The following is a 25,893-nucleotide window of genomic DNA, read 5'->3' on the forward strand; positions in this document are numbered from 1 at the left end:
CGGCAGAGAGTTTTTACTCTACTTTCCATCTGTTTCCATCTTGTCACCCGAGAAGAAATGAAATGCCATTTAAATGACATGGAAGTATCTTTCTCACCAAACACAGTATCATGTAATCACCTTCCGGGGTGCACAGAGTTCTCACCCGAGTTGTCTCATTTGAGCCGCCCCGGGGGAGACCTGGGGACCATGTGGACCAGGGTCCCTCAACTTCTGCACAAGTGCCCTGTAAGGCCGGTTGGTTCTCTGTGGAGGGCCGTCCTGTGCACTGTAGGATGTTCAGCAGCATTCCCGGCCTCCACTCACTAGATGCCTAGCCCCTCCCCTATTTGTGACAACCAAGACTGCCACAGACACTGTCCAGTGTCCCCTGAGGGGAAAAATCACTGTGGTTGAGAACAGTTGACTAACCCTGATTTCAGATAAGGAGCCCAGGGCCCGCAGGCGGTGTGCTGAGCGGGCCTGGCGGTCTCTTCGCCTGCTGTGCTGACGCTCGCGGAGAGCCCTGGCACAGCACAGGCACCAGGCTTTCCTCTCTTCTCCCCTGTGCCAACTGCCCTGCCTCTCCTCCTGTGACTGTCACTCCCAACACAAACGCCTCTATTCTGCACATTTATCTCTTGGAGCTAACGTGTCTCATGCTTCCGCTCTTCTCCCTCCTCAGTTTCGTATCCTAGAGGACAGGTTTGACATTTCATCAGATTCCCACGGTGTCCAGCAGACTCTCTGGAGGTCTGTGGGCAGGAGGCCTGGTGAGCTGGTTCCTGCTCCCAGATCAAGGCTGTCCCGTGCCCCGGCTGGAGAAGTGAGGAGGAGACCCACTGGGGCGGCAGAGAAGACGCACTGGCAACTGCCCCCGGCTCAGAGCAATTGTCCACATCTGGTCTGCTCATTCTCAGTTCAGGAACCGGAACCACAGGCTCAAGTTCACTGGCAATTATTTGTGGCCCCAGTGTTAACACTGAGAGTGTCCTGAGATGGCAAACTTTGAGCTGCTCCATTCCCGATATCTGTCTTTTCCTATTTTTTCTTGCTTTCTGGCTAAAAGAATTAATTTGAGTCATGTTACCATTGGAGTGTGGGGGGTGGGGTGGGAGATGGTGTGTGTGTTATTGTTGTTGTTATAATACCAAAGGGAAAGGGATCCTTTAATCTAAGGTCTTACACATTTTGGAAATGTTGGATTAAACAAAGTAAAACAAGATTCTTTACTGCAGGACTTCTCAGAGCCTTTATGTGCTAATGTACTCTGTAATTATTCCACAGGAACATAGGATGCAACATTTCCCAAAGTAATTTGACCACAGGACCCCTTTTCTTTTCATGGAGTATCTCATTTCACTGTTCAAAGGATGTTTTCTGGAAAAAGTGTCACCCAAATATGAAAGTACATCTCACTCCACCTTACCTTGGCCAGTTCTAAGATAACTTTGAAACAATAAGGATGAGAAATTATCAAATATGGAAGCCCACACTGTCCTGTGGCTTAATGACTCCCAGTGGCTGGATTTTGAGCAAGACCCTGAAGGAGGGACAATATTTCTTAAGTGACAGGACGCTCCCAAAGTCGTGGGGTAACGTCTTGAGGAGCCGACCTTCATGTCCCCGTCCACGTCGGTGGCCATGAGGCTGGTACGGCTGGGAAAGGCGGGGCCAGGGGCTCCCAGAGGGAGGAGTGCCCACCCTTCTCCTCCTCCTCCTCCACCCAAGAGGAAAGGTAAAGGGGGAGAGAATGCAGAGGGAGAAAGGAAAACAGAAGTTTCCATTTGTACCGGATGGTTTTGTTTTTTTTATCTGTTTGCAAATGTTCAGTGTAATGGTTTGAAACCCAGCCGTGTAGCTGCTGCCACCCACACACGGAGCTGCCGTGGCACTGAGCTCCAGCAGGCGAACCATATCCCCAGTGTCGGCCATTACCCCCGAACCCACACCAGGGCAGGCTGCACACCTACCCCCGTGCCCCCTGCCCCCCACCGCCCCGCACCCCCTACACCCCCAACACCCACCACCCCCCACACACAATTTTTCTTTTTTTAAATTCCCAGCACTCGGTTTTCTCTAGAGAAGCATAAAGAGAAGCAGAGGCAGAGATGGGACGAGCAGGGAGAAAGCTCCTGCCTCAGCGGAGCCACCGGCTTGCGGGAGAGCGCGGCAGCCCCACCTGCCTGTGGACTGACCACTGAAAGGTGAGAGAGGACTTTGTGATTTCTTTATGCACCTGGAGGTCTGGGAGGCAAGGCCAGGTGAAGGGATCTTAATCACTGAGCCTGGTCTGTTGCCTCCCGAGTGATTCTATCAGGCAAGCATGATGGATGCTCCCTCCCAAGCACACGCAGTGATCTCTGACACAAGCCCCACTCAGGTCCCTGTGAGAGCTTTGGACCCAGGGGGCTCCTAGTGCCCCCTCCACCTTTCAGCACAGCCTCCCACCCTGAGATGTGGACGCAGGGGTGACCCTGCCTTTGGCTTGACCTGTTGATTTCCGACTGAGGTTGCTGCTGCCTCTTCCCGCCTAACGTGAGCAGTGACCGCGCTTTGGGGCCATGTGGAATGGCTGTCCATCCAAGGGGCTTTGGGAGACCTGCTTCCCTAGTAGCCCCAAGCCTGGTAATCAGAAGCAATCAGACCCAGCTGTCCAGCTAATCTGTACGAAATAGGCTTCCTTCCTAGTAGAAATCAACAAAGTTTAAAATAGAAGGGACAGTGTTCGGAAACGAAGCGATAGACTTCGGTGCGTGGTGCAACAGGCAGAGATACCGGCACGGAGCGTGTTCAGTACATGTTACATGGCTGGCAAACATGGGAGCCAGGAGGAGAAGGGACCTCCTGGCTTGCCGAGCATGCCTGTGGGGCGGAGGGTAGCCAAGTGGGGACAGCACTTCTGGAAGGTTTAAACCTCTCAACAAGAAGGAGAGAAATAAATGAAGAACAACAAAGATGGAGAGAAAGACAAAAAAGGGCCATAATGTAACGTACATGTAGAAGAGAAGCAGATAAAAAAGCTCCAAATTCTGTGCAGTCAGGGATGAATCAGTTGGCAAAGATCTATTTTTAGTTTCCAAGATCTGCTGTTACATTTGCCTGGCATTAATTAATGTCACAGGCATGTTTCATACACAGGTTCTGAAGGGCCTTCGCGTGTCATTCAAACCGGAGGTGCCGACCCTCACGTACAGGCACTTCCCAGTCCTTTGGGGTCTGGTCTCCAACACAAACATGTGTCCAGAATGTTCTGCTCTCTGACCTTGTCCTCTCCGGGTGTATCCGTTAACCTCCTGGCTCCAGCCTTTGGATGTCTGGCCACTGGCCAAGGGAGAATTGCAATTGTTATGCTTTGTTTTTCAAAAAGGAAAGGCTGTACAAGCTGAAATTGGAAAAAAAAAAAAAAAAAAAAGATGTTGGATCATGGCTTGGAATTAAAAAAAAAAAAAAAGCTTTGGGGACAGCTCTCCCACCACAAGGAAGAAGAACAAGGCCCCCTAATCTCCAAACAGCACTGGTTTTGACAAAGTAGATTTCATAACCAGAGAACATCTTCCAATATAGTTTAGACAAAGTGTAGTATTTTAGCAGGAACTAATTATGTGACTGGGGTTGAGCATATGTTGGCTGAAACTGTGCGAGAGGCTAATTACCGTGAAAAAGCTAGTTCCTATCACAGAGGTGAGGCTGTAGAGCCAAAGGGATATTTACTGCAGGCGTTATCACCAGGGCTGCACCTCGCTTCTGGAGGTGATGGCAGGAGATAACAGGCAAGAAGGAGCAACCGCAGGCCAAGTGGCCGTCGCACTGTTAGGACAACTGTTTTTGTACATTTGCAACGATTATTAAGTCAGCGAGAAAGTTCAAACGCATCATGGTCCCTAATTAGAAGAGACATCCGTTGTACTCTCTTAAATTATTCAGAATATTCTCCAACTCTCCTAGAGTCAGACTGAGCCATAGACTACTAACTGAGCAGCGCCATTTGTCAAGACTCATGTGTGGTCTTCGTTTAGTTTGCATGTCATTCGTGGTTGGCCCATCCAAGGCAGAGACGTGGGCCATCTCTCCAGAGTAGTTTGGGAGGGTTTCCACGATGCCTTGTGGCATGTGACTGGCCTGTGCTGAGGGGAGAGACACAAAGGGTGCAGATGAGCTCGGATGATTATTGGCAAAGGAAGAATGACCACTACTGCATTTCTGAAGTTCTCAAGAAGGGTGGGAGCAGAGGGTGTGTGCAAGCAGGGGGCTGGCCTTGCACCTCGTGTCATGAGGCTCAGTTCCATCCTCCCACTCGGACAGGTGATTCAGGTGTCCTACGCCCACCCATCTCAGACTCACGGATCTGGGGTGAGTCCTGCCCTCCTGACTACACCCCTGCACCTTGGACACTACTTACCCCATCCTTGCCCAGAACACGTCCACCCTTGGAGAGCAGGTGCCGGTGGGGTGCCCTGGGCTGGGAACACTTGTGTTCAGCCCTCGCCAGGGTCCAGGAGAGGTAGAGCCAGAAGATGGGGTCTCCATTAGTAACGAGGGTCTCTGGCCCCTTCCAGGTTGGCTGCATCTTCAGCCACATGTACAGGATGGCTGCCCATCTTGACAGGTCAGACCAGGCGAGTGGCTTCCAGACCCCCCCCCACCCCCACACCCCGCCGTCTGAGTTCTGAGCAGAGGATGCCACTAGAAAATCAACTGAAAACCAACCAGTTTCCTCTGGGGCCCAGACCGAGACTCCCTTTGCTGCTTTGTGATTTCTTTGAGCATGTGGAGGGCTGACAAGCGAGACCAGATGAAGGGATCTTAATCCCTGGGCCCAGTCTCGGTGGTAAGTTCCCATTAAAGAAGCTCTAACAGTGGTCTCTTGCTGTGCTGTGGCCGGGCAAACTCACATTTCTTTATTTAATCTTTGCCCCGTGAGGTCAGGGCCCCTCCATTGCCATGTTATGGAGGGGGAAACAGAGCCTTATCTATTTTATTTTACTTTTTGCACTTTTTCTTAAAGAGACATGAATTTTGCATTACACTCCATAACATATCCATTGATCTTACTATAAAATAAGAGTTCCCCTCCCCCAAAAATCTCAAAGGAAAGTTGTCCATCCTGGGTGAGGCACGTGTTTAGCTCTAGCGTCCATTCGCGAGTCTCATGTGCCCGGGCATGGAAAGCTGGGCTGAGCTCCTCAGGGGAGCCTGCAGGGCCCTCTTCACAGTCGCCTTCCGCACCGCCACGCCTGAGCCTTGCACCGGTGACAACAGTGAGTCTCAGTGAGTGGTGAAGCTGGGGCTCCAACTCAGGTGCCTGATCCCTCTGCCTCCCCCGCTGCGCCCCCCAGCACAAGTAAGGGATCCAGCAAGGCCCAGGTGCCACCGAGGTGCTCTGCGAAGTCCCCATTGGCTGGTGAGCCGCAGCGCTTGCTGAGCAGGGCACAGAGGAAGGGCTTTCAGCCCACACAGGGCAAAGGCCCCCCAGGGATCCTGGCCAGCCCCTCACCCCAACCCCAGGGCCCTGCAGCCCCGCCCGCGGGCCCCTCCGCCCTGCCCTGACTCCCCTCGTCCTCGGTGACCACCCACGGGCCTCACATCCTGAGAGGAGCCCTAGAAACGGGCTGTGTTGATAAAAACACACAAACCCTTTGCCACAGGAAACGTGGCCTCACGTTCGAAATGATAACCGCCGGCTCCTCACAGAAACCAAAGAGGGACAGATTTTAGATATTTAACTAAATTAGGAAACACATGTTCTCCCCCCACCAACTCTCTCTCTCTCCCTCCCTCCCCTCCACAATCTCGACTTACCTCACATGTGACCTCTGCCCCCCCATCCTAGATTGGGAAGCCACACATTTAGGAAATAGAGACCATATTCCTCTGAGTTTAGGTAAAAACTGTGAGAAAACAGGATATTCTTAATAATAATAGAAACCAGTGGGCCCCAGGTCACAGGTAGGGCTGTCAGATAAAATACAGGATGCCCAGTTAAAATTTGACTTTCAGGTAAACAATGAATTCTTTTTTTAGTATAAGCATGTCCCAAAGATTGCACAGGATATACTTATACTAAATAGTATCCATTGTTTCTTTGAAATTCAAGTGTAACTGGGCATCCTATATTTTTATAAATTTGCTACAACTAGTAACCATAGCACAGGGGCCCACATAACTGTCCGGGACTCAGAAACGCCATCTGGGAAGAGCGTTGCTTCAAACTTCTCCTTCCAGACTTGATCCCTGCCCCTGTGGCAATGATGAAACGGCCCACTGCGCTCCAGCGAGCCCTCACTCTGGGCGCACGCCTACATTTGTGTGCCAGGCCCCCTCCTTGGGTCTGCCCAAGGGGGCTTGTCTTTCCTTATTGTCCAGGGGAGAAACTGAGGCCCAGGGAGGCTGGTGTGACTCACCCGAGTGCTCAGTCAGCTCCTGGCCTGTCTCCCTGAGTAGTACTCGCTGGTGGTGGGCGGGTAAGCAGCCAGCTTCGGAGGAGCGGTAATGACAGGTTAGCTTGGAAGTGCTCTGTACTGAGATGGGAACGGCTGTGGCAACACATGCAAATTATATGCAAATATGCTTGGCCGCCTGGCAGGTTCACCTGCCTGGATGGGAGGCCCACGAGCTCAGCCCCCCACTGTCCCTGGGCTCCCGGCAGGGGCAGGGGCAGCAGGCTGATTGCTGCTGGGCCCCAGAGAGGCCCACATTCCCGGTGCATGTGGGCTGGGGCACACTCACACACGTGTTCTCTCCGTGTGAATGAGGATGTGAGGGGGCTGGTGTGGAGGTGGATGCGTGAGGCTAGGGGGGCGTGTTGATGTGTGCGTGACCTGCCACCGTGATCTGTGTATTCCCAGCAAGCCACATGGCTCTTGTCTCCTGGGATAACCTCTCTGGGGGGCTCTGTATCCCTCTGGAGAGAAGGAAGCAGCCCTCTCCCTGGGCATCCTCCTGCTGAGATGCCCCAGGATTGCCACCTGTCAGGAGAATAATGCTAACCACACTGACACTACTGTTAGCATTTACCGCGTGTTTGTGACACATCAGAGCCTGTGGTGAGCGTCTTATACTGAATTCTCCCAAGTGCCCGGGGCTCTTGTTGCCCGAAAGCAACAGATGAATACACTGAAGCTTAGAAAAGCAAGGGAACTTGCCCACAGCTGGTGAGACACCTCGCCAAAGTTCAACCTCAGCTGTAACTGACTGGCACGCTCTGCAATTTGGGCAGGTGAATTGCCAACACGTGAATAAAAGATAGCCTTAAATCCCAGGTCCTGGCATTTCTGAAGAGGAAACACCATTTTGAAAAGTCCTTTATGGAGATTTGTAGTAGTTTTAACTAAGACTGTTTGGGATTTGTGCTCTTAGAGTTAGTAGGGTTGGTTGGCCTCCAGTGTTGGTGCCCACGTCCCTCTGTCCGTGACCCCCGTGTGTTGGGAGATGTTCTCCAGGGGAGGAGGCTGAGAGCCCAGGGGAGACCAATGGGCGGTGGGCTTCCCTGGCCCCTCTATCTGGTGGTATGAGGGAAGCTGTCCACTGAGATGGGGACTTGCTTTAATGGTCCAACGTGCTGTCATGGGGCCAGATAGCCTGGGCCCAGATGTCCTGTCGATCCCTGGCTGAGTGGTCTAGCACAAGTTTCTTCCCCTGTGCCAGCCTCCCTGCCTCGTCTGTAAGATGGTGTGTGCAACGACAGTGCTCCCCTCACAGCGTGGCTGGGTGGTCCCACCGGCATATTGCCCAATAAGTCGTAATATTATTGGTCGTTGCTGTGTGCCAGGCCCACCTCAGTGCTAGCAAGAGCTCGCAGTCAACAAGCTGCAGCTGCCGCCTTTGGCGATCTTAGAGTCCAGTGAGCCAAGCTAAATCCACTGCAATGTGAAGCAGGTAAAGATTTGCCTAAAGGTGTCACAGGGACCATGCTGCTGAGGTTTAAGATGCGGGGAGATCACATCTAACTGGGGGGGGGGTGGTCTCAGAGGCCTTAGCGGAGGCAGCGAGTGATGGCCAGGTAGACTTGGGCGTGGGGCTCAGGGGAAGGAGGGGAATTCCAGGCCGGGGAAACAGCGAAAGCAAAGTGTGGGGGAATCCGTGGGCCATTGGTTTGATTGCAGGATGTGTCCCTCTGTCCTTCCATCCCTCCATCCCTCTGTCCACGAATGCCTGGCCATGGGCTACGAGCTGGTGAATAAGGTAGAAATTCCCAGCCCTCTAGGGTTGCATTGCTAAGCCAGTAGTGCTGCATCTAACTATCTGATTCCAGTTGTGGTGACCAGGGGCATCTGGCCTGGCCAGGGAACAGCCTCTGAGAGGTTCCCTGAGGACATGGTGACCGAAGTTTCAGGAGGAGGCAATGGGGAGTGGAAAGTGCGTTTCAGGCCATGAGGTGGCTCCTCTGGGGACCCTGACATGGGCCGGAGTTCAAGGAGCCGAAAGGCCGGTGTGTGGTTGGGCTGCAGGCCGCGAGAAGTGGGGCCGGAGAAGGGGCTGGGAGGTGAGCAGAGGCCGTGTACGTGGGCCTTGTAGGCCAGAGGACATCGCTTTATTCCAAGAGCAGTGGGGTCACTGCAGGGTGTCGGCTGGAGTGGGGATGTGTGGATGAGATCCCTCTGGTGGTGGTGGAGAAGGGTTTTGCAGGGGGCAAGGGTGAAGGCAGGTAGCTGGACTTCCGCCAGCTGTGGCCTATACAATTTGGCCAAAGTCCCACTTGGCTACGGCCGTCCTCAGCCCAGCATACCCAGTGGTTTACCAGTTAGCTTTGAACGGCGTCCTCCGCAGACCCTCCACCTGAGCCCAGCGCCCGCCGGGTCTCCCACCACCCGTGCCTGGAGAACACGTGCACTGGCTCGCAGCCCGCAGGCCTCGGCTTCCTCCCGTCTGAGCCAGCGGGACAGGACCCAAGGAGAACAGGAAGGAGTCAACAAGATACAATATTAAGCATACTTAAGACCCACCGCCTGACTTTTGAGAAGGTCAGGGCCTGGTTTCTGTTTGGCCCTCCTGACTGGGCTGGGCACATCTTCGAGGGACAGACTGCCCCGGGGGTGGGGGGGGCCAGAAGGCTTGTGGGAGTGGGGAGCTGCTCCGTTGGGCAGTGAGCGCCAAGGCACACAGGCGAAGCGCTTAATTGTGCTGGGCACTGCCCCGGCTCCGCTGCCAAGACGTGATTGCAAGGCTGGACGAGCATGTCTGACGGTCCCGAGGGCCTCACCAGCACACCCCGTGAAGGGCGAGTGAGGCGGGGACATCAAATTGAACACCAGGAGGTCAAGGGCAGGGCGGGAAGAGGCTTTGGCCAGCGTGGTCTCAAAGGGAGAATTACTGCCCTGCTTCCTACTGAAGTAAACTCTCTTTGAAAAATCCACAAGCAATCTTTGCTCTCCCAACACAGCTGAGAGGTTTCATGTGACAATTTCTTACCGAGTACCTCCTTGGAGCTAGGCTAAGAAAGTGACATTTTCGTCTGCATCTTCAAGGGCTGCGTGGTCTGGTGAGAAAGACCGCCACGTGAGCCAGCCCTGACAATTCACTGTCCTTAGGTCTCGAGTGTGAAGAGTGTGCATGGTGCCTCAGCAGCCCAGAGGTGGGGGAGACTCCCACTGCCTGCAGTGGGGTGGGGACGGGTCATACTTCGCAGAGGATGGGACGTTTGAACAGAAGTAGATCTGTGTTTCCCACTTAGGGTTAGGGAAACATACTCGTCCAGAAACGGGCGTGCATGTGTCAGCAAATCCCACACAAGGCCCACGTAACCCTAGTGGGGCCCAGTCTTAGGCAGCAGACAGAAAGCCGTTACAGAGCTCAAGTCCCTCATTATGCTTCCTGAGCAGCGCGGAGCAGAAGTGTGGGACACACCCACGCTCTAGCATTTCTCCTTTCTTCTCCCATCCACTTCTCTCTCACCCGTCAGCAGCTCCAATGTCCCTGTCCTTCAAGCTCTGTGAAAAGTTCTCCCTCTGCTCCAACCCTGCTAATCTTTCTTAATTGTTCTCCTCACCTCTGTGTTAAGTCCTATGCTACTTAGGATAAAATTCCTCCGGTGGCCTGCGGAGCTCTGTCATCTGTCTACTGCACGCCCACTGGCGTCTCCCCAGCACTGTCCTCTTTGCTGCACCCTGCGTAAGCCTTAGCCTTCTGCTGGCCTTTGCAGTGTGCCAAGTAAGTGTCCACCTGGGGACCTCTGCATCCACCACCCCTCTCTCTGGTGCCCTTGCCCTCGGATCTCTTCTGGGATGCTTTTCCCCCCCACCCCCCCATTACTCGTACCGTTCTAGTTTTCTTCCTTCATTGTATTTAACTCTACCTAAAATGACTTCACTCATTTGTGTGTTTTCTTATCGATGGCTGTCTCTCAGCCTGGAACATCGGCCCCCTGAAGGCAAGGGCTTTGTCTGTCCTATTCTTCCCTGGTCCTATGTTCTTGAACAAAGCTTGGAACATGGTTCGTACTCAATACATATTTGTTGGACCAGTGAGTGATTGTCGAAAGTAATTTCCTAGACACCTGGAGGGATAATGTCGTCTTCTTTCATTCCTTTTCTTTCATTAGAACCCTCCTATTTGGCTTTTGTCATTGTTTTCTCCCCAATTATCTTGATTATGCAGCGCACAAAAGACCATAGAACAGTCTGGTAAAGACAAAACCCTTTCAGAGGAAGGAGGAAGGGAAGGAAGAGATTGGACAAAGGCAGAACCCTTTTTAGCAGATCGGGAAGCAGGCAAGGAGGGGCACACAGATGCGTTAGTATTCTTGCCGTGTGCGCCGGCCTATGCGTTGCATTTACACATACGCGCGCAGAACACGCTGACGGGAGCAGGTGCAGCTGGAATTTGGTGTTTCGAGTGATGGCATGGGCTCTGCTTCCCATCTCGTTCATTAGCTGGTCACCTTTCCTTGCTCAGTGATCTTTAAAATGAGGATGTGGCAAATTGCTTTTAGCTCCAGTGCTAAATCGTACTGGGAATGATTGCCTTAGAGAGAAGGCTGCTGCTGCCCAGCCCAGTGGGGAAGAACGCCATGGCCAAGCTGCCACGTCTGCCCTGGGTGCAGCTGGAGGGAGGGCATAGAACTGGGTTTGATATTGCTGGACCAGGTGACCCCAAAGCACCATTGGCGCTAAATTCCAGGAGTCCCCCATCCTTTGGGAATGGTGAGAGACGGGTTGGGAACCCTGAGTGAAAGGGGGAATTCTCCTCTGCTGGAAAGACTTCTTCATCTTCAGAGTCTGGCCTTGAGAGATGTGCTAGAAAACCCGCAGGTGTGAGGTGAAGCTCAACCTGAAGGATATCGGGGTGAGTTGTGTGCTTTTTCTGGTGCTCAACCAAAGACTGGAATTCCCAGCACTTAAAAGCAAGTTCTGTAAAAAGTTGCACATATTTGGTGTATACAGCTCTACGATTTGGGGAATAAGTTTGCCCCTGTGAAACCATCACCACTATAGACGTCTTCGTCACCTCCCAGTGTTTCTTCCTGCCCCCGTTCATGTTATTATTATTATTGTTTGTGGTAAGAAAACTTAACATCTGATCTACTCTCTCAGGAGATTTTAAGTGTGTAATACAGTATTGTTAGCCACGGATACTAGTCTGTACCTTCAGAGCTTGTTCATCCTGCAGAACTGAAACTGTGTCAGCTTTGACCGTCAGCTCCCCATGGACCCCTCCTGAAGCCCCTGGTGATCACTGTTCTGCTCTCTTTCTGTGAGTTTGACTATTTCACATTCCATATATAAATGAGATCGTACAGTATTTGTCTTTTCTGTGCCCAGCTTATTTCACTTACTGTGACATCCTCAAGGTCCATCCATGTCGTTGCAAAGGCAGGATTTTTTTTTTTTGCTTAAGGCAAAACACATACCTTGATAAAGTGATTTTTTTTTTAAAGAAAAAATTTAAAAAACACGATAAAAACAAGTCCTACGGATAGCTGAGTATGCTGATCGCTGTACTGAGGGAAGAGTGAATTGAGGTCATGCTAGCTCTTTCTTCCGGGTGTGGATGAGATTCTAAACTCTGGCTTTGGAGGCAAATTAAATGGCTTATAATTTGAGCTCTGCCTCCTTCCAAAAAGGATTTGAGAGGACTTACAGTAAGAACATACCCAGAGGATAGAGAGTGGGAAGTAAAGCCAGAATGAGAGAACAGAGGCCACCAAGAGGAAGAGAATACCAAAACCTCAGGAAGGGCCAGGATCTCTCAGGCCAGGACTTGGATTCGAGGAACAATCATCATTCGGTTTCATAAGGACAAAAGTATTCTTGGCTTGGAAAAGCAGCTGGCAGAGGCTAATATACAAATCTGTGTTTTAATCTGTTTATTGAAATGTTTAAACATATTGTTTTTGTAAATATATCCAACCGACGCTGATTAGCCAGCCCCCCAAGTGATGGGTGTGGCAGGGTCTTAGCTCTGCCATTTTGTTCCCCATCTGGATGAGTGAACTCTTCCCTTTAAAAAAAACAATAAATATGAAAACCAATTCCTTACATAAGAAACTTTTGGTGGTGAGAGAAGGGAGAACCAGCTCTTCTTGTTACAGCTGAAATATAAGTCTTTTTCCTTCTGGTCTAAAAAAATATAATCTACAAAAACAGTGGGTGACACCAACAAAATCACTTCAGGTGCTGAAAATGATTTCATTTTTACACTCTGTGATTAAACGCCTGATAGCCAAGCGTGCAGGAGCCACAGCGCGTCTTCCTAAATAGGATACAATTTTAGAGAAACAACATGCCCTGCTTTCCCTGGCTTTTCTTCTGCTCCTCGGGCGCTTTCATTATGTGTGACGCTGAGAGTGCGAAGCCTGCGGCGACGGCCTGGGGACAGGAACTGCAGAAGGCAATTACCGCGGGGAGAACGTTGGCTGTGATGGGCACCTTTCTCCCAGAGCGCCACAGTCACAGCCTGGCGCTCAATGGAGCCGTTGCCGTCAGCGTGACGGGGGCTGTTCCAGAAAGGGTCCGGGGACAGGGAACGAGGCAACAGGTCAGAGGAGGTGAGGGGAGGACAGTTTGGACGAAACTATCTTGTGGGTCAGAAGGACATTATCTTGGCAAAGTTCTGCCCACCCTGTGCCCACTGAGCCACTGGTGGCGGCAGCGCGGCTCATCCATCTTTCTGCTCCCCATGCAGCCTTCCCAGCTTGGGTTAGGCCGAGAAAGCAGCCCAAACCCAGCCTGACCCTGTTGCTCAATGTATCAGAAAATTCAGACATGAAATCCGGTCGACCTTTCCCGAAGACTGGTCTGCAAACCCCTGGGGGTACTTTTGTTTTGTTTCTAACTTTTTACCTTCTTTCTTTAGCTTTAGGAGGGACTGGCTTTTTTCTTTATAATAATTTTTTTTATTTTGGAATCATTTTAAATTTACAGAAACATTGCAAAGTTATCACAGGAATCCCCCATCCCTTTATCCGGTGATTCTGCCCTGCAGCGTCTTCCGAGCCCGGGGAGAAGCGCATGTGAGTCGGTTCTCTTATCTAAACCCCGGACTTCGTGTGCGTTTTCCCGGTGTGTGCACTTAGGTCCTCCTATTCTGTGCTGGGATCCAAGCCAGGGTTGGTGGTACCTTTTGATATACCTTTTAAAAAAATGCAATACTTACAGAATTATTTTTATGGCTATCACTCCCACATGTTATCACATCAACGATTATTACAGCTTGGGACAAATTAGATGATAAAAGCAAGTCAACGTGAGATGTGTTCTAAGTACAAATGGAGACGGCATGCAGCTTGGCGGTGAGAAGGAAGGTGGGCCGTGGCTCAGCCCTGTCCCGCACAGACCCACGGGAGGTTGGGGCTTGCTTCACATCAGCAAGTTAGCAATAGAGTCCCGACCATGGCTGGATGGACACCCCCTCTGCCATCCAACAGCGCCCCTCTCCTTGTTTGGACACTGCGGAAGGACGGGAGGAAGGAGCTGCAGAGGAGGAAAACTCTCAGTGGGAATGAAGTTTCCATTTCAATTATTCAGCGGATCCTTGACCTCCATTACCATAGATAATCAAAAACTGGCTGGATGTATCATGCTTTAAATAAAAACATCATTTAAGTGGTCCTGAGGATGTGCAGACAGATAATTGCATGGGGCGCTCATCCAATTCCACCTCGGGGTGGGGGGCCCCTTTCCTCTATGCACAGAGATGAGAACGACAGCCTTTAGCACAATGTCACACATCTGTGCTCCTTTCTGCAGAGATGCAACAGGTACCACCTCAGTTTTCATCACACAAAGGTGGTGATTATAAACCTCTTTTGACAATGGAGAGGGCCGTGCAGAGGATGTTAAGGGAACCGGCTTAAATCGAAACTGGTGGGCATGTGTTCCCAGGGCAGGGCATTGTTGAGCTCTAGAGGGGAGCGCTGGGTCCCACTGCCTCCGCCGCAGGAAGCCAGTGTGACAGCATTGTGCGCTGGAACATAGACATGGTTTGGAGGCTTCAACAGCAGGCAGGCCCCACCTGGTGTGTAAGTTTGTTAAGTCTCTCAAAGCAAGTTCAGTGAAGTAAGGGGTTCACCATTCGTTGTCACTCAGCAGGTCTTGCCCAAGGACTGGCTTTGTGCCAGGCCCTGTGCGGGAAACTGGGGTTCCATGGTGAGGCAGGGCAGAGACGGACATTCCGACAATCGCTCATGACACAAAGAGTCGATGGGCCGGAGAAGGGCAGGTGCACGGGAACAAGAGACATGCTGCTATGGCTCGGAGGCATCTCCAGAAGAGAAGAGATGGCATCTGTCCTAACTGGGCTTGGGAGGTCTTGGTTCTTCACAAATTGCATTCCTTGGTATACACAAGAGTGTTGAAACAAACAAACAAAAATACTCACCCGTTCCCATTCATTTATTCAACACATACTTCTGGGGCTGTGAGTGCAGTGCTGGGGGGAGGATGAAGAGGGTGGGGAGAGATAGGCGGGCAGCAGGGTGTGGTGGGGGTGGTTGCTGAGCTCCTGGCAAGACCCTGGGGAGACTTGTCTTGCAGCCGCTCTTCCTTTGACTCCTCCAAGGCGCCGAGAGGTGACCCTCAGTGCCCTGTGCGCTGGTGAGGCTGTGCCGGTGCCCCAGGGCCCCAGGCTCCTGCTCAGACCTAACCACACACTCAGCCCTGGGCAAGCTGCCAGCCTCACCCTGGGGCTTCCTGCCATGGGACTGCACGTTAGGGGACAGGGAAGGGCTGGGAGCCGAACCCCGAAGACAAGGGGTCATTCTGCTCCTCCTGACCGAAGCTTCTTGCCAGGGATGTGTGTCGCTGGCGAGAGGCCAGAGTGGCACTGCCCCAAGCATGTTATTCTCCCCACCTGTGGGTCTCCCTCGGACACACGGGTATCTGATGGCCTTTCCTGATTTTGCTGCTTTTGCTTTTAGCTACATGAGATAGTTTCGTTTTAAAGTCAACGCGGACTGCGATTTGCCAAATGAGTCTTACTCTTGGCAAGTGAGTGGTATATCTTTTTTGTTTGTTTCCTTGGTAAAGAAAAAAAAGGCCCGAGAAAGCAAGTTAATAATTCTTTGGAACTTCTTTTTCTTTTTCTTTGGCGACTATTGCCACATGCTTAGCTTACTGGTTATCTGTTAACATGCTTTGGAGCGTCAAGCTATATCACAGTGCTTAGATAAATTAGAAGGGGAATGATGTGTTTATTATTATATTGAGATATAACTCACATACCATGCAATTCACCCTTTTAAAGGGTATGATTCAGTGGTTTTTAGTGTATTCACAAAGTTGTGCAACCATGACTAGGATCTAATCCCAGAGCTTTTTCAGTACCCCCAAAGGAAACCCTGTACTCATAGCAGTCCCTCCCCATTCCCCTTTTTCCTCCAGCCCCTGGCAGCCCACAATCTACTTTTTATATCTATAGTTTTACCTATTCTGGACATTTCACATAAATGGAACCGTACAATTTGTGTCCTTTGTGTCTGGCTTCTCCACTCGTGAACATTTTCAGGGTTCATCTACATTGTAGCACAGCTCAGATTTCATTCCCTTTTGTAGCCTAATGATGTACTGTAGTGTGGAGATACCACATTTTGTTTATCTATTCATTAGTTGATATTTGTATTTTTAATGAAATCAACTCCAAAGGTTTTGTTTGTTTTTTTTTTTTTTAAAGTAGTTTTTGTGCAGGAAATATTTTCATTAATTTATGTTAATAAAGTGCCTTAAGACTGTAACTTTGGAGAAAAGAGGCAAATCAAAATATCTTTAGGATCTGGAGACAGATTCCTTTGCGAGGACTTCTTTAGGGGAGCATCTGGCCCAGGCGCCCTGGGAGGAGCGGGCAGGATGATGGCTTAGGGGACCCTGGTTCATCCCTTTCTGCTCTGGTCTCTCCTCTTTCATAACTCTCTGCTCCTGAGCTTTCAGGGGTTCTCCTCCACCCCAGGAGAAAGTCCCATTTCTTCTGCATGAGATTTTGGGTGCTCTGTTGGCTGGTGCCAGTGCAGACTTCCAGTGTCTTCCTTCCCCTCTCTACATCCACTGCTGCCCTGCCACCCTCTCCCCTTGGGCAGCAGCAGAGCACACATAAGTCTCGAATCTTCTTGTGCATTTTCAGGCCTCCCTAGCGTGCCTCTTGCTGCTGCTCCTGTTATCAAACTTTTATGCATCCTACAATGCCCAGCTCAGCTGTCACTTCCTCCAGGAAGGCTTCCTCAAACTCTCTTTTTCTGGGTTCCCATGATGCTTTGTTTATATATCTGTTGTAGCCAAGGGTGGTGCTTAAAGTATTTGACAGTGGGAGAGGTGCAAGTACCAACAGATCAGAACAGACAGTAGTGTCGGTGCCGGGGCAGGCTTCTGGGCCAGGCATTTGCTCCTCTGTTGATGGCTTGCAGGGAAGACACTTACTTGGGGGCATAGCTGTGTTGCACATGCTGACTGAGATGAGCCCCTTGCATGGATGAGTTGCACTGCAGCTGGCTGGCTGTCTGTCTCTTTCCTATTCTCCACTGCACATGCCCTGTGGCCCCCTGCACCCGTGGTGGCTTGCACAGCCCTGTGTGCCAGCTCCGTGCTGCTGGGGTGCATGGTGAGTGGAAGCCACAGGAACCTGCAGAATTTGGTTCTTCCGAAGCCCAGCTCATCCTGCCAGATGAAATTGCCCCCCAAATCCAATCTAGCTAAACACAGGGCTTTGATTCAGGACCAGCTGGATATGACTGATGTCAAAATGGAGCAAAGAAGCATCCCCCCTCCAGTGGAAAAAATGACACGTTTCAAAGCGATAGAAAATCAGTGTGAAGTAGTTAACGTGCTACCACTCCCTGTGCAGTCAGTTTTGCATCTGGTCTGCCCTGCCTCCCTCCCAGGGGCGTTTATTCCTCCTCGCTCATATTCTAGTTTAGAGATCCATTTGGCCTCTCAGCCGCCACAATTTAGAATAATTGTATTTTTCAAAGAGAGTTTGACAGTAATCACCCTCCATCATTCTCGAATTTGCTCCTTCCAGAGGCGGAAAGAGCAGGGCCGGGACAGGGTGGGGGTGGGGGCGGGGGGGGGGGGGAGAATGAGGCTCTTGCCTTGAGGGTAACATTTCAGGGGAATCAAAAACTCAGTTGTCAAGATAATATCTTAGTGCAATATCTTAAAAATAAAGATTAATGCAAACAAATCCATACTGAACAAAATATCAGATTTTCACATAAAGACAGTATCACAGAGATGCTTGGCTGGGGCCTCCTGCCGTCGCCAAGGGCCGTGGATACATGTTCATCCTGGGCCCTCAGGAACCTCTGGGGCCACCGCTGCAGGCTCAGCCAACACCGTCCCAACCACGTCTCCCGGGGAGCGACCACCTGGCTCTCACTCTCACTCGCCCGCACAGAACGACCTCGCTCTAACACCGTGTTCTTGCACACCTACGTTTCTGGGCAGCAGCCTCTGTGTATGGGTTGTTAGACCAACAGTCACAGTTACTGAGGACTGTGCTGTGGCTCTATTTTTTTTTTTTTTTCTTTCTGCTTCTCTCTCTTCCTGTTTTCTAAGGGTTGCTACTGTGACATTAAGTAATGTATAGGAAATAACTTACATCCTATTTCTGAACAGACCAAGTGTCATCTCTGCTGGAGGCTCCTCCAGGTTGCTCGAAATGGTGCTTTTCTCAGTTAAACATGGAGTTGACTCAAAGGCCAAGCTGTGGGAGGCTTTCGTCTTTTATTCTTTTTTCTAAGGCTCATGGAGCATCTCTCTGTCCTCTGAGATGCTGCCTGCCGGGTAGACACTGGTGGAGGACAGTAAAACGCCTTCTCAGCCGAGAGTGGCAGGCTCCCTCCAGAGAGTGTGGGGAGGGCCGCTGAGCCCATCCACCCTCTGGGTGGCTGGCCCAGGGGTCCCTTCTGGATTCCTGGGTGGCTGCTCAGGGCAGCCATGTCATTGTGCTTGAACTGGAGCATCATTGGCTGAAAACAGTCTACTCTTCATAAAGGTATGTAACATGCTCCATGACATAAGTATATATAAAATGTTGGTTTTTTGTTTTTTTTTAAAAAACAAGAAATTCTTTTACCCAGTGTTCTTAATGATATGTTTGTTTTCAAGAATGCAGTTAAAAAGAAAATGCCATGTAAAACTCAGTCTGACCCAGTTCAGTAATTATCTTGTGTGCTCAACACTACTGTTGCTTTTGTCAAAATATTACTGCAATGTACGATGGCTCTCAGATACCAGGTCCACAATCCCTGGTATACTAAACATAAAAACATTTATAAGAACATTTATTGCTTTTTAAACTATTTTTTACCCCAGTGATGAACCCAATTAAACTGAAGTTGTGAGTTGGTTAGAAACATGTTATATTAGCCCAAGCTTAAAACTATATACACACACACACACACACACACACAGTATAATCTAAACATCAGAGTATTTGGTAGAGATGTTATTTATAGCAGTTCTACTGATCAGCCACCCAAGGGTAGCATTTTTCAATGAGATTTACAAGGGCCAACAGACCACATATTTATACACATATTTGGCTTCCTGGTATCCGAAATAGCCCAGAGCTGGAGGGTATCTCGGATCAGCCGTGGAAGCCATGCTCTGAGAGGTAACGTGCGTCTCCTTTCCCGCAGCAAATCTTTCTGTGAGAATGAAACCAGAGATGTTATCTACCAAAATGTAACGAGGGACAGGATGCAAACTTACAGAAATGATAGCATTAGCTGACTGGGAAAAACAGAATAAACGTCAGGGCCGGTTTAAGATAATGTGTCTTTTAAGCACCCTGACTTTATTGCCCCAGCTAAGAGTAACTATTTAGGACCACGGGCTGATATTCATCAGAGCACATGCTTAGGTTCTGTGGCGATCTTGGGGTCTGTGACAGATTCTCCGGCACCGAGGCAGGAAGGTTTGCTTCCTTAGTGACACTTCCGCTGGGAAGTGGGGGAGGGCGACGGCCGTGAAGGAGGGGCTCCAGGCGAGAGGGTTACCCCAAAAGACCTACAGGATCATCACAGCATAGCTGTTGAGGGGAAATGAGCTCACCGGGAGGGGCCAAGAGGTTACCAGCCAGAAAGACCTTCCTCCTGGTGAGAGACCCCACGGGAGCCGCAATCGCAAAGGCGAGGTGGGGCGGTCTCTGTTTGATTGTGTTTGAAACAGGCGCAGGGAGAACCTGCCACGTCCAGACAAATCACATCTGCTGTTCTTATCCTATCCTTTGAGCAAACACGAGCCCCACTGTTCAGAGAAGGAAAACACAGCGTGGAGAGGTTAAGTGGCTTATTCAAGGTCAGGGAGTTTGGTAGGTGGCAGAGCAAAGGTTCAAAGACAGGTCTGGTCTCCAAGGTCTGGGAATCCACCCCCCATGCTTCCCTTGTGGGTGTGGCGTGGCAGAGAAGGCTGAGCTGTGCTGGAAGGTCGCACTCAGGAAGTTCTGCAGAGCTACTTTGGGGCATAGGTGGGAAGCCTTTTCTCAGCCACTGCGCCTGGCCTGGGCATTCACTGTTTTCATTCACGGTGATTCTGTAAAGATCCACCCAAATTGTTTTATGTGTCAACAGTACATTCTTATTTATTGCTGAGTATTATTCTGTGATATGGATATACCACAGTTGGTTTAAACATTCATCTGTTGAAGGACATCTAGGCTGATTCCAGTTTTTGGTTATTACAAATAAAGCTTCTGTGGACATTTGTGTACAGGCCTTTGTGTGAACATAAGTTTTCATTTCTCTTGGATAAATGCCCAGGAGTGCAATTGCTGGGTTCAATGGTAGTTGCATGTTTACTTTTTAAAGGAACTGCTGAACTCTTTTCCAGAATGGCTGGACCACTGTGTGGTCACCCCAGCAATGCACCCAGTATTGCCTTGTCCTCCCCAACATTTGGTGTTTCACTATTTTTTACTCTAGCTATTCTGATAGTTGTGCAGGGGTTTTAATTTGTATTTCCTTGGTGGCTAAAGATGGTGAACATCTTTCCATGTGCTTATTTGCCACCTGCATCTCTTCTTTGGTGATATGTTTCATGTATTTTGCTCATTTTCTAACTGGATTGTTGTTGGATTTTTTTTTTTTTTTTTTTTTTTTACTGTTAAGTTTTCATAGTTCTTTGTATATTCTAGATGTGAGTACTTTGTCAGATACGTGATTTGCAACTACTTGCTCCAGGTCTGTAGCTGATAGTGCTTTTATCCTCTTATATGCAGGGGTTTTCACAGAGCATACTTTTAAATTTTGATGAGGTCCAATTTATCATTTTTTTCCTTTGAAGGCTCACACTTTTTGTGTCAAATCTGGAAATGCTTTCCCATGCCCTTAGGTCCTGAAAATTTTCTCTTGTTTTTTTTCCCAAAAGCTTTGTAGTTTTACATTTCACAGGCCTGTTTGAAACATTTTGAGTTAATTTTTGTATAAGTACGATGTGAGGTTTAGGTTATGTTTTTTTTTTTCTGGCTTATGAAACCCAATTAGTCCAGTACCATTTGTTGAAAAAGCTACATTCTCTCTACTAAATTGCTTTGAATCTTTGTCAAAAATCAGTTGAGCATATTTGTGCAGGTCTATTTTATTTTTACAAAATTATTCTGTTCTACTGATCTATGTGTTTATTCCTCTGATAATACAATCTTGATTACTGCAGCTATATATTAAGTTTTCAAATTAGGTAGACAGATTCTTTCCACTTTATTATCCTTCTTCAAAGTTGTTTGACTTACTCTAGTTCTTTTGCCTTTATATATAAATTTTAGGATAGTCTTGTCTATGCCCACAAAAAATCTTACTTGGATTTTGATAGGAATTACATTAAGTCTGTATATCAATTTGGGGAGAACTGACATTTTTACTACATTGAATCTTCCAATCCATGAACACAATATGTCTCTTTTTTATTTAGTTTTTCTTTCTGATGAGTTTTTTCATCAGTGTTTTGTAGTTTTCAGTATATAAATCTTATATGTGTTTTTTTAGATTTATACCTATTTCATTTTTTTGAGGAAGTATAGAGTTATTTCATTTTTCATTTAATTTTGTTTTCCAATTATTCAAAGCTAGTATATAGAGATATAATCTGTTTTTGTGTGTTGATCTTGTACCCTGTGTTCTTGCTGAACTCACTTATTAGTTCTAGGAGGTTTTAAAAGTTAGATTCCTTAGTATTTTCTATGTAAACAATCATGTCATCTGCAAATAGGGACAGTTTTATTTTTTCTTTTCCTGTTTGTATGTCTTTCCTTTCCTGGCACGTGTATTATCTTTCTTTCTTACTTTATTACACTGGCTAGAACTTACAGTGATCTGTTGAATAAGAGCGATGAGAGTGGACATCTTTGTCTTGTTCCTGATTTGAGGGAAAAAGCATTATGCTTTTCACTATTAAGTCAAATGTAACCTTTAGTGTTTTATAGCTGTTTTTCATCACATTCAGAAGATTTCTCTCTATTTCTGTTTTTCTGAGAGATTTTATCAGGAATGGGTGTTGAATTTTACCAAAAGCTTTTTCTACATTAATTGGTATGTGATTTTTCTGCTTTAGCCTTTTAATATAGTGAGTTACATTAAATGCACCCTTAGATCCGTTGGTCATGGCGTGTAATCCTTTTCTCATCACAGTTTATTTGCTGATATTTTGTGAAAGATTTTGTGTCTGTATTCATGAGGGATATTGGTCTGTAGTTGTCTTTTTTCACACTGTCTTTGTCTGGTGTGGTGTCAGGGTGATACCTAGGTTCTTAAAATTAATTAGAAAGTGTTCCTTCCTCCTCTTCCTCCTCCTCCTCCTCCTCTTCCTCCTCTTCGTTGTCTTCTTCTTCCTTTCTTTTCTTTCTTTCTTTTTTTTTTTTTTGAGATAGAGTCTCTCTCTCTGTTGCCCAGGCTGGGGTACAGTGGCACCATCACAGCTCACTGCAGCCTCAAACTCCTGGGCTCAAGTGGTCCTCCTGACTCAACCTCCCAAGTAGATGGGACTATAGGTGTCATAGGTGCCACCATGCCCGGCTAATTTTTAAAAAAAATTTTTGAAGAGACAAGGTCTCACTGTGTTGCACAGGCTGGTTTTGAACTCCTGCCTCAAGCGACCCTCCTACTTCGACCTCCCAAAGCGCTGGGATGACAGGCATGCGTGACCATGCCGGCCTTCCCTCCTCTTCTGTTTTCTGGAAGAGACTGTGTAGAATTGGTGTTAACTTTAATTTAAAAGTTCAATAGGATTCTTCACATCAGGCCCCTGAGACTTCTTATTTGGAAGTTTCAAAATTACAAATTCAATCTGATAAATAGTTATAGTGCAAGTCAAATTATCTATTTCACATTAGGTGGAGTGTGGTAGTTTGTGCTTTTTAAGGAATTGGTCCACTTCATCTAAGTTATCAAGTTCATGTGAGGAGAGGTATTCACAGTGTCCCCTCGTAGGTCTTTGGGTACTTGCAGGGTCTACAGCGATATCATGTTTGCGTTCCAGTCTTTGCAGAAATCCTGAAGACCAATTCATTAATCTTATCTAACAACAAGCTTTTTCTTTTGTTGATTTTCTCTAATATTTTCGTTTCAATTTTATTGATTTCTTCCCTTATCTTTATTGTTTCCTCCCTTCTGCTTGCTTTGGGCGTACTATGCTTTTCTTTTACTGGATTGAGGTAGGAATTTAGAGTCTTGATTTGAAATTCTCTCTCTTATCTAACATAAGCATCTCGAGCCATACATTTCCCTAGCAGCGTTGCGTTGTTAGCAGGGTAGCACAGATTTTGAGATGTTTTATTTTTGTTTTCATGCATCGGTGTATTTTTTGATTGCCCTCGAGATTTCCTCTTTGACCCACGGATTATTTAGAAGCGAGTTGTTTAGTTTTCGAGGATTTGGAGTTTTCCTGTTATCTTTCTGTATTGATTTTCTGGTTTGATTCCATTGTGATCAGAGAACACACACTGTGTGATTTCAATTCTTTAAATTTGTTGAGGTTTAGTTTATGGCCCAGAATATGGTCTATGTTGGTGTAGCAGTCTGGGTCCAATCAGCAAGTGGAAACCACACAACAGGCTAAACGAGGGAAGTTTAATGTAAGAATTAGTAACTATAATACAGAATGACTGTGAGAACAAGGGAAATCCCATGTGCCACCCGGGGTTGAGAGAGCTTGCCCAGGAAGGCATTCACGTGGGAGTCCAGACCTCAGTGGAGAAGATGTGATTTGGCCGCTGGGCAGCAGAGGATTTGCTGGCTTAGCTTGCGTGAAGTTACTGTGTACTCAGGGGGCAACATTCTGGAGTGCAGGTGGCAGGGGCAGGCAATCTACAACCGGAGATGTGGGTGTGCACTGGGGGTCTGGCACCAGTGCGACAGAGGTCTTCAGCGCTCACAGGCAGACTGGGCACAGGTACATGGGGCAGCAGGCATGGCAGGTCCGTGTGGATCCTCTGGGCCACGGCAGGCTGAGCAGGGGCTTTGGTTTCCGTGTTGTGGGGGCTGCAGACAGGTGGTTGCCAGGCCGAGGCTGCAAGGCTGCAGAGGGGTGCGTGGCGGTGCCTGTGGCTGGGGTGAGCTTCATGGCACGTCCTCGTGCCGGTACTGCTGGCCCTCTCCTTGGCCCCTGCTGGAAATTGCAGGAAGCCTCTTCCTCATGCACTGTCCCCCCCAAATCCTCTACTGGGAAAACTTAGCATTGTGCCCACTTTAGAGGAGAAAGCTTACAAGAATTGCATTGTTTATCATAGAGCTATTATTGAGGGTTTTTGGAGCGTAGGGGCAATAAATTCATACCTGACTCAGTCTATCCCGCTGCCTACGCAGCCCCATGTACTCCTTTTGCACACATCTGCAGTTCCTCGTGACAACAAAACATGTTCCTACCCAACAGGACACACATATCCATCCCTCTCACAAATGGAGAAGTTCTCACCTGTCTCCAAAATGAGCAGACACAGTCACTGTGCCCAGCACAGGCTGCACTGATTATTCCTCAAATTCAGTCAAGGCCCGGCTGAATGTTCTGGTCCCTAAAAACTAAATTGTAAGGTTAACCTCCAATAACTCATGTATAAAACTAAAAAAGTATGGAGTAGGAGAAAGAAGTAGCGAATGATGAGTAGAGATGAATGAACTCATCCGTGTAGCATGCATGGAGAACACATACAGCGCCACTGTTGTCCTGGTTTGTGTAATCGATCATGAGGTTGTGGTTCATATGTCTGACTTTCTTCTACTTCCCATTCCATACTTTCCTTGCCCTCCACTGCTCAGGGTCCTCTACTTTTTGGAATGTCTGAAAAGTTTGAGCATCTACTTTTCTCCCAAATCACAGTCATTATAGTGTGTGGCCACAGGTCCCTTTGGGGAAGACTTAGAGAAAGATTTACAGTGTGTCTTTGTGGCTATAGTGCAGTGACCTCTTCAAGGAGCCCCGGGTTTCCTTTCAATCAAGGGCCTGTAGGCCTGCAAACTGACTACTTCTGAAAACTGGGCGACAGCCTGCAATTCTCCATTTGGTGACTCAGGGCAGGTTACTTGCTACCACCCTCAGTGTTCTCCCTGTTACACAGACCAAGTCACATCCTAGTACGCTGACTGTCTGCTTCTCTCTGCAGCACAATGTGACTGTCAGCTACTGCCAGGTTCTCTGCATGCCAGAGCTCTGACTACCAGCATGGCCCTATGGTCCTGTGGTGGACATGCTTATCTTGTCTTTGACAATTAAGGCCACTAGGGCCTCTGGCATTCTGGGATCTCAAGATCCACAGTGACATGAAGGAGTCCATCCCAATAGTGGCATCCTCTACAGTCCTTGGCTTGAAAAAGGAACATTTTTGGGGGATGAGGGTACTCCCCTCATTAAAGAATGTCCCAGTGCCCTAGTAAAGAGGGGGCCTTCTGGGTCTTCTTGAGGAATGTTGTTGGGACAGATGGGTTGAAGTTTGTACATGATCCATCCAGCCCAGCCTTCCTGTTACCTAAGCCATTAGGTTTCCTCCTCCGTATCTGCCAGGGAAGCGCCGGCATTGCAGCCTCCTTAAGTGTAGGTCGCCATTACGTCCGGATTTTAGTCAAGCAACCTGGGAAGTTGTTAAAGCCACTTGCAGCTGCACAACTAATGCCTTAAGTTGAGAATCTCTGGTAAGAGCACTCATGAATGAATCCGGCTCAATTGCTGGTGTTACTTTCTGCCTCCTTGGTATAAACCCTTAGAATCCCTTCCCACACATGTGCTCTCCAGGTGTTTGCTGATATAGGTGAGCAAGGGCCTCCGGTTCCTCTGGTGTGTACGCTGTTTCCTCCTGGGTCTCAGTGAGTTCTTGTCCCCTTGCATCTGGCTGAGATTTAAGTCTAGTTAAGTCTAGTGGCAACAGGGGTTTGGTCGTGGTGGGTTCTGAAAAGGACCAGCGTTCTCTTTGAAGGCAGCTACCCGCAGTGAGGGGATCGTAGGGTTTTCCAGTGGAGGAAGACTAGTCTTCCTGGACAGTGGAGGGCCAGCTGCTGCTACTTGT

At 48.7% G+C, this 25,893-nt stretch overlaps 1 protein-coding gene across 1 annotated transcript in view; it reads left to right on the forward strand.

The window, feature by feature from the left end:
- Positions 1–18,378: 18,378 nt before the first annotated feature.
- The window catches only part of ZNF831 (zinc finger protein 831), an 83,443-nt gene continuing 75,928 nt past the window's right edge, over positions 18,379–25,893 (forward strand). The window contains exon 1 of the mRNA XM_069496663.1: positions 18,379–18,399. The gene's annotated coding sequence lies outside the window, so the exon portion shown is untranslated. The remainder of the gene's footprint in view (positions 18,400–25,893) is intronic.

This window comes from Eulemur rufifrons, chromosome 20 (assembly GCF_041146395.1).
Source record: "Eulemur rufifrons isolate Redbay chromosome 20, OSU_ERuf_1, whole genome shotgun sequence".
Lineage (NCBI taxonomy): Eukaryota > Metazoa > Chordata > Mammalia > Primates > Lemuridae > Eulemur > Eulemur rufifrons.